Source organism: Trachurus trachurus, assembly GCF_905171665.1.
Source record: "Trachurus trachurus genome assembly, chromosome: 15".
NCBI classification, from domain to species: domain Eukaryota; kingdom Metazoa; phylum Chordata; class Actinopteri; order Carangiformes; family Carangidae; genus Trachurus; species Trachurus trachurus.
The window spans coordinates 1,799,368-1,806,618 of NC_139906.1; the positions used below are offsets into that span (position 1 = coordinate 1,799,368).

General features: G+C 37.3%; 1 long non-coding RNA gene across 2 annotated transcripts; it reads right to left on the bottom strand.

The window, feature by feature from the left end:
• Window positions 1-337: 337 nt before the first annotated feature.
• Window positions 338-6,925, bottom strand: LOC310997898. Of its 2 annotated transcripts, XR_014595957.1 has the most exons (4): window positions 6,775-6,925; window positions 6,558-6,698; window positions 1,972-2,694; window positions 338-696 (listed from the first exon to the last, which is right to left on the bottom strand). It is a non-coding gene; the product is annotated as an uncharacterized lncRNA (long non-coding RNA). The 2 variants fall into 2 exon arrangements; XR_014595958.1 differs by having other exon boundaries at window positions 6,558-6,925.
• Window positions 6,926-7,251: the final 326 nt, after the last annotated feature.

Here is a 7,251-nt window from a genome sequence, read left to right on the forward strand (position 1 = left end):
CCATCCATCCATCCATCCATCCATCCATCCATCCATCCATCCATCCATCCATCCATCCATCCATCCATCCATCCATCCATCTGTCTGTAGTCTCTCCGATCTAATGATGAAACTTTCGACCAAAGTCCGATCAATAGAATAGAATAGAATATAATTATTACAGTAATCCCTTGCGGGAAATTCCCACAGCAATCACAGCGCTCCAGTGTACAAAGGTGAAGAATATTATAGCAGAATAATGCAATACAACAACGTAAGATAAATTACAAATTAAATATTACAAAATAAGCATACAATAAATAAATCAAATCAAACAATCAATCAAATCAATCAATTTATCTTCCTTCTATGAGTCTGACATCATCTTATCTCTGAGTGGAGGCGGCTGCATGTGCTCATGGGTAGAAGAAGATGAAGAAATTCCTTCATATTGGAATGTGTAGCATGAAAAAATCCCGTCTAAAGCTGCAAGCTGCTTGATTGGTTGTTGATCGTCCAGTTTTAATGCTGCACTGATGAACATCTGTGTTTGTGTACTGAGTATGTAGGACTCGGTGTCTGTAGCCTACATTCAGATCAAACAGGGACCTGCTGTCCCTGCTCTGGGACGCCATGTTCCTCTGTTGATCCGCTGCTGCTCCTGTCTTGTTTGTTTTCCCCCGTCAGCTGACCGAGGCAGGTCGAGAGCCAGTGACACTAAAAAAAAACACAGAGTCAAGTTTTAAATGGACACGACGAGCTGTGCAGAACTGGAACGGCACGTGGGCATGAGATTGTAAATATTATGATGACTGACCACAGAGATTTATACTTTCATTTTATTGGGAAAGGTCCAACTTTGTTTCCTGTGAATATAAATCTATCTCTGAAACCAGGAATTCAACTTTCAGGGGATTTACCCCGCCCTTTAATATAAACTGGCCTGATCTTTATCTTAAACCTAAAATTAACCTAACATCTTAACCTGAACTGCAATTTACCCTTAAATTAATCTAAACCAGACTTTAACCTAAAAGCAACATTAAACTAATCTAAACATAACTAAATCCACATTTACCCCAAGAGTAAACATTTTCTGAAACTAATCTAAACTTCACCTACAACTAGGATTAACACTAAACTAATATGAACCTAACTTGATACTAAATCTTAATTTCCCCTTAAACCGATCTGAGTTTCACCAAATCAACATTATTTAAAAAACATAAACTTCATCGACTAAGAAATATTCCTTGATATGTAAGAGTTATATATTCTATGTTCTAGATATTCAATATTTTAATATTCATATTTATAAGATCACAGATGAGATAGATTAAATCATAACTGTCTTGTCTTTCAATTGTATTTATTGCTTTGTCAGTTATTGTACTTTTTTAAACACACATGCATTGTTTCATGTCAGTGTGTGTGTTGTCGAGTGTAAATGTGTGTTCTTTTATTGTCACCATATGATCTGTTTGGACCCCAGGAAGAATAGTGGATGCTATGCAGAAGCTACTAACATAATCACCTGTGAATCAATTTCATTATTTACGTCACAGTGAATTGTCCCCATAAATAAAACAAGTCCCCGTAATGTGACTGAATGAACAGGTTTAATTTCTTTAGGTCCTCGCAATATGGTAATTACGTGACGTGATACGTAAGAGTTATATATTCTATGTTCTAGATATTCAATATTTTAATATTCATATTTATAAGATCACAGATGAGACAGATTCAATCATAACTGAATCAATTTAATGACGACAGTGAATTGTCCCCATAATTATAATGTCCCCGTAATGTGACTGAATGAACAGGTTTAATTTCTTTAGGTCCTCACAATATGGTTATTACGTGGACCCCATAAACACTTTAACTCATGGACATAGTGTGTGTGTGTGTGTGTGTGTGTGTGTGTGTGTGTGTGTGTGTGTGTGTGTGTGTGTGTGTGTGTGTGTGTGTGTGTGTGTGTGTGTGCGTCACCTTTCTGGAGAAAGTCACTGCTGCTAATGGGAAGTGTTGTAGGAACTGAGTCAAAAGGAAGGAATGGAAGAAGTGAAACTGTTTAAACTTTTGACAGCAAACAAAACGGTGTCACGGTGAGTCCACGTTTTTATTTTCCATTCATTCCATTGATTGATCAAACTTCAAATTTGGCTTCAAATTCGCTTGGTTAAGACAGAACTGGTTGGTTTCTGTGTTATCAGGAGTCTTTTAGCAGGTCGTGTCCTGAGTTTCCTCTGTGAAGACGCTCGGTGGCTTTTTAAAGTTTCATCACAGACTTTTTTTCAACATCAGTGAAGAAACGCTGCAAAAACAAAACTTCCTTAAAAGTTCTGTCATGATTATCATAAACAGCAAGTATAGCAACATCATAACATTACATTAATTCTGTAGAATCACAGTGTGACGTGACGTGTTTTTTCTCTCTCAACATTACAGTAAAGTAAATAAAAGTCCTATAGGGCGTTCTTTGGCTTGACTGGTAAAAAGTGTAGCCTATATATTTTTTTGCTGTTTACTTTAACGTCCTTGACCCAGTTCAGGCTTCGTCCTCCGTCACCTAACACGTCTGGATGTTTCCGTCCATGTGTCCTGCTGCATTCCCTATAGGACACATGACGTGGACATTCCCGCTGGGAGTGACGTGTCCCCGACAGACGAGTCCTCTGACCCGTCGACCTTCAGCCTTTTACAAACATCCAGCTAAAGTAAAAACATATCACATGAAGTCGGCTCGTTATTTTATGTCGTTTATCACATTCACAGTCTCATATTCATAATTTCTACGGCTGGTGACGTGGTCTATACAGTATATGGTCTGTTTGTTGTGAAATATGCATGTTCAATTCAGGAAACTTTATTTTGTTCTCATCAGTGCAGCATCACAGACATTTAAACGACAACAAGTGCAGTGAAATGATGAAGTAATTCATATATTGATATATATGTTTAGCTAAGATAAATATGTGTTTGTGCATGTATTTTAGACCACACATTATATATCACTGTCATATTATAAAAAGTGGAATCCAAATAAATAAGAAATTAAGAAAAACAAACCTAAGCAAATAGCATTTTTTATAACATACAAATGCAGACATACAAAAATAGATATATTGACATATACTGTGTCTAACCCCAAAAAGCATGTACATAGCCTATGTTTATGTGTGTAAATCTTATATGCATCCATCCCACAGACTTTTAATATTAATATATTATATGGGAACACAAGAGATGGACATGAATGATTAAAAAATGCATTCATTTGTTTTAATAAACTTGCAGATTAATCAAAATCACACCAAATAAAAGTAGGTATATATGACATAATTGTGCAAATGTTACTATTCTAATGAGAAAGGACTTTACAGATGTTTGTTTGCTGCTTTTGCATCTGGATTTCCACCAATGCAAAGACACAGAGACACACACACAGGTCTCAGTCTTCTCATGGTGTCGTCTCCACCCGTCTCTCTCTGACTGACAGTTAAACGTTACCACACATCTGTGATTTCAGCCTCGTGTTGCGTAACAGACAAACAGGACGTGACTTGATGAGATCAGGTGAGGAGAAGAAGAAGAAGGAGAAGATAAAAAAACCCCAGACTGAAGCAGCTGATGGTGAAACTGTCTGACAAAGTTTAATCATCATCAAGCTCCAACTTGACCTGGATATTTTATATTGCCTGCACATTAGACGCTGATAACACAGATACTCTGCTGCTGTTTGGATCTGATGTGTTGATTTGTAAAACATATTTTGTTTAGAAAAGCATCAAATAAACTAAAAGAAGAAGAAGAGATTTTATTTTTACATATTTGCACATACAGTACGTATAGTTGTCATACACTGCTCAAAAAAATAAAGGGAACACTTAAACAACACATCTTAGATCTCAATTAATGAAATATTGCAGTTTAAAATCGTTATTCAATATATAGTAGAGTGTGTTGAGAACAAAATAACATAAAAATGATCAATTTAAATCAAAAGTATCATCCCAGGTTGATTTCACACAGGTGTGATATACTTGGAGTTACAATGTGTTGTTTAAGTGTTCCCTTTATTTTTATCTGATCCTCTGAATGTCATTGTCAATAAAGTTGGCTTTGAAACACTAAAACACAGAGTTTATACAAAATATAAAGAGAAAACCGCCTGAACCTGTCAATCAAGATGACATGAAATTTGTACTACTTTATACTTCCTGTCTCTGTCAAAATAAAGATAAAAATGTCCAAAAAAATGACTTTAACAAGCAGATTTCAGGTTTTTCAGGAGATTTCTGCCTGCTCCTCCTCCATCATCACCTAACTTCAGTGTCTGAGCTCCGTCTATATAATAAAGAGCTGGAAGATCAAGTTTCTCCGGTGTCATCCATCATCTCCTGTGTCATGTAAAGTAGCTATGTTTTATAGATCTGATTCACATGTGCATCAAACCGTTGTTCACATGTTGAACTGACTGGTTTAATGTTGTAGAACCAGACGATGAGTGGTTCACACGACCTCTCTGAGGATTTGTCTCAGTTCAGCAAACTGGAATCACTCAGTCTCAGTGTGTGTGTGTGCGTGCGTGCATATGTGGGTATACGTTGTGTAACCATGAGTAGACTGAATAGACTGAGTGTGTTACATAACCGGCTGAGTCTTGACCTACTTATCAGCTGCAGCAGCAGCACAGTCACTTCAATGGAACGAGTGTCGTTAATCAGAGTTAATCAGAGTTTTATTCTGAATCTTTTCTCTCAGGAAACGAAGTGAGAGTTTTGGACACGGAGGAGATGAATCAAGACGAGATGAATAAAGATTATAAAGATATAAAGATTAAACTTCATTGTCCTTCAGAGTTAGATACGAGCTGGTGTCTGCAGAAAATTTAAATACATCAAATCAAAATGTGACGGGATGAAGCAGCAGCTCAGAGTCGAGTCCCGACCTGTAGGAGGAGAAGTGTGAGAACACGACGGAGATCATGTGTGAGGAGACTTCAGTGACATTTGATCTCATACACACATGTGTATATATAAAGTTTATAAGTCCCGTGCACAGCGACTAAGTGTTTCTTCTAGGTGCCAGCTGGTGCAGGATAAATCACAGTACGCTACTAGAGCGTAGGATAGACAAGATTTATTATCAAAAGTAAAAACAGAAGCTGGAGAACAAAGCGTTTCACATGTTGCTTCATCAGATTCGCTCTTGACTGTGCTTAAAGACAAGGTGAATGACACTGTGATCTTGACAGCCCCACAATCAATCAATCAATGAGATACAAGTAGGCTACCAATTTACAAGCTCATCTACAAAAGGCAAGTACATACACATACCATAAATACAGTAGCATGAGAAAGATATAAAGGGTAATACAAATTCCATCATCTGACAAGTGTCAACTCTCATGATAGGAGACAATATAGATGAAAAAATAATGTAGATCATAAGTTTTGTCATCAGATGATGGAGTTTGTATTACTCTATATCTTTCTCGTGCTATTTATGATATTTGTATGTACTTGCCCTTTATAGATGAGCTTGTAAACTGGTACTTGTATCTCATTGATTGATTGATTGATTGTGGGGCCTTGTCTGTTTAAACACACACCTGATGACAGTCAAGACAAGAGCGAATCTGATGAAGCAACATGTGAAACACGTTGTTCTCCAGCTTCTGTTTTTACTTTTGATAATAAATCTTGTCCATCCTACGCTCTACACTGCAAAAACTCAAAATCTTTCCAATAATATTTGTCTTATTTCTTGTCAAAATGTCTCATTTCTTGTCAAAACTAATCTCTTTCCACTTACATAAGACTCGTCACCTAAAAATGAACTTGTTTTTAGATAATTTTCACTTGTTTCAAACTAATTTTCACTTGAAATAAGTAGAAAAATCTGCCAGTGAAAGCAAGTTTTTGTGCTTGTAATAAGGAAGAAAAACTTGTTCCACTAACAGATTTTTTCTACTTATTCCAAGTGAAAATCTGCTTGAAAGAAGTAAAAAGTGTCTAAAAACAGGCTACTTTTTATGTGATGAGTCTTATTTTAAGTATAATGAGATTTGTTTTGACTAAAAATGACATTTTGACTAGAAATAAGACAAATATTCTTGGTAAGATACTTGAGTTTTTGCAGTGTAATGCTGCAAAACAAGGTAGGCTAAATAAAAAATGATAATACATATAGTCTAAGAAAAAAAGAAGAAGGAAAAGTTAGGGGGAGGGGCCCACTTTAGTATTCTTTAAGGGGGCCCAGAATTCCTAGCAACGGCCCTGTATACAGTATGTATAGGCGGTTGAACAGCAAAGAACTGGTGCTTAGTCAGACTCTGGCTCTGAACCAGCACGTTGTTAGTCGACTCACTGCTCACTCGCAGGGCCAGGCTGCCTCTCTCTCTCTATATATAAATATATATTTGTGTGTGTGTTGGTGCAGCCTGAGCTCCCATAAATCCTTATTTATTGGGTTGGAGCCCAGAGAGTTCCTGCACACGGACCAATCAGCTTCCTCTGTTTATCTGACATTTGTTTATAGTCATAATAATAAGAGAAGAAGTTCCTACTCACCATGATTGACTGTTACCTCTGTGTGTTTGTTATAACTTCATCTTCATCTGGGACGCGTGGCCTCCTCTCCTGCTTCTTTCATCTTTTTATTAGCTTTTTCTAAATGCGCCAACATGACACAACTGTTCATGTGTTCAGTATCTGTATGAGAAGCACAACATGTACTTCAGCCCTCACCATCCTGTACTGTATGTTCACTCTGAGTCTATATACTTACTGTACACTGGAGGTCATCGGTCGTCGTTCACGCTGGATGTGAAGCAGAGAGATGAAACTGATCTGACTTACAGCAGGAAGAGAAGAGACTTTGATCTGCTCACATTTAAAATCTATTTTAATTTACAACACACACACACCTACTACACATACACACTGCTCTGTTTGTTCACTTCAAGCCTGTATAATAATCTCCAAAAGTTTAGGCCGTTTCCCAATTACCCAAACAGGGGCATCAGCCTCTGTCTGTTGAAATAGTTCACCATGTTTTACTGATTATTTTATTCCTCACATGCCAACGCGGCTCCAAAAAAGGATTTCATTCCCAAACGCTGACCGGGCTGAAACAGGAGCTGCTATTGGCCCGACGGACTCTCTGCACATGACCGAGGTAACGACACGTTCCTCACATCCTCACTGTCTCCTCGGTGCACGTTATGAGACTTTATGAGAACTAATTCAATTAAAAACACTGTTG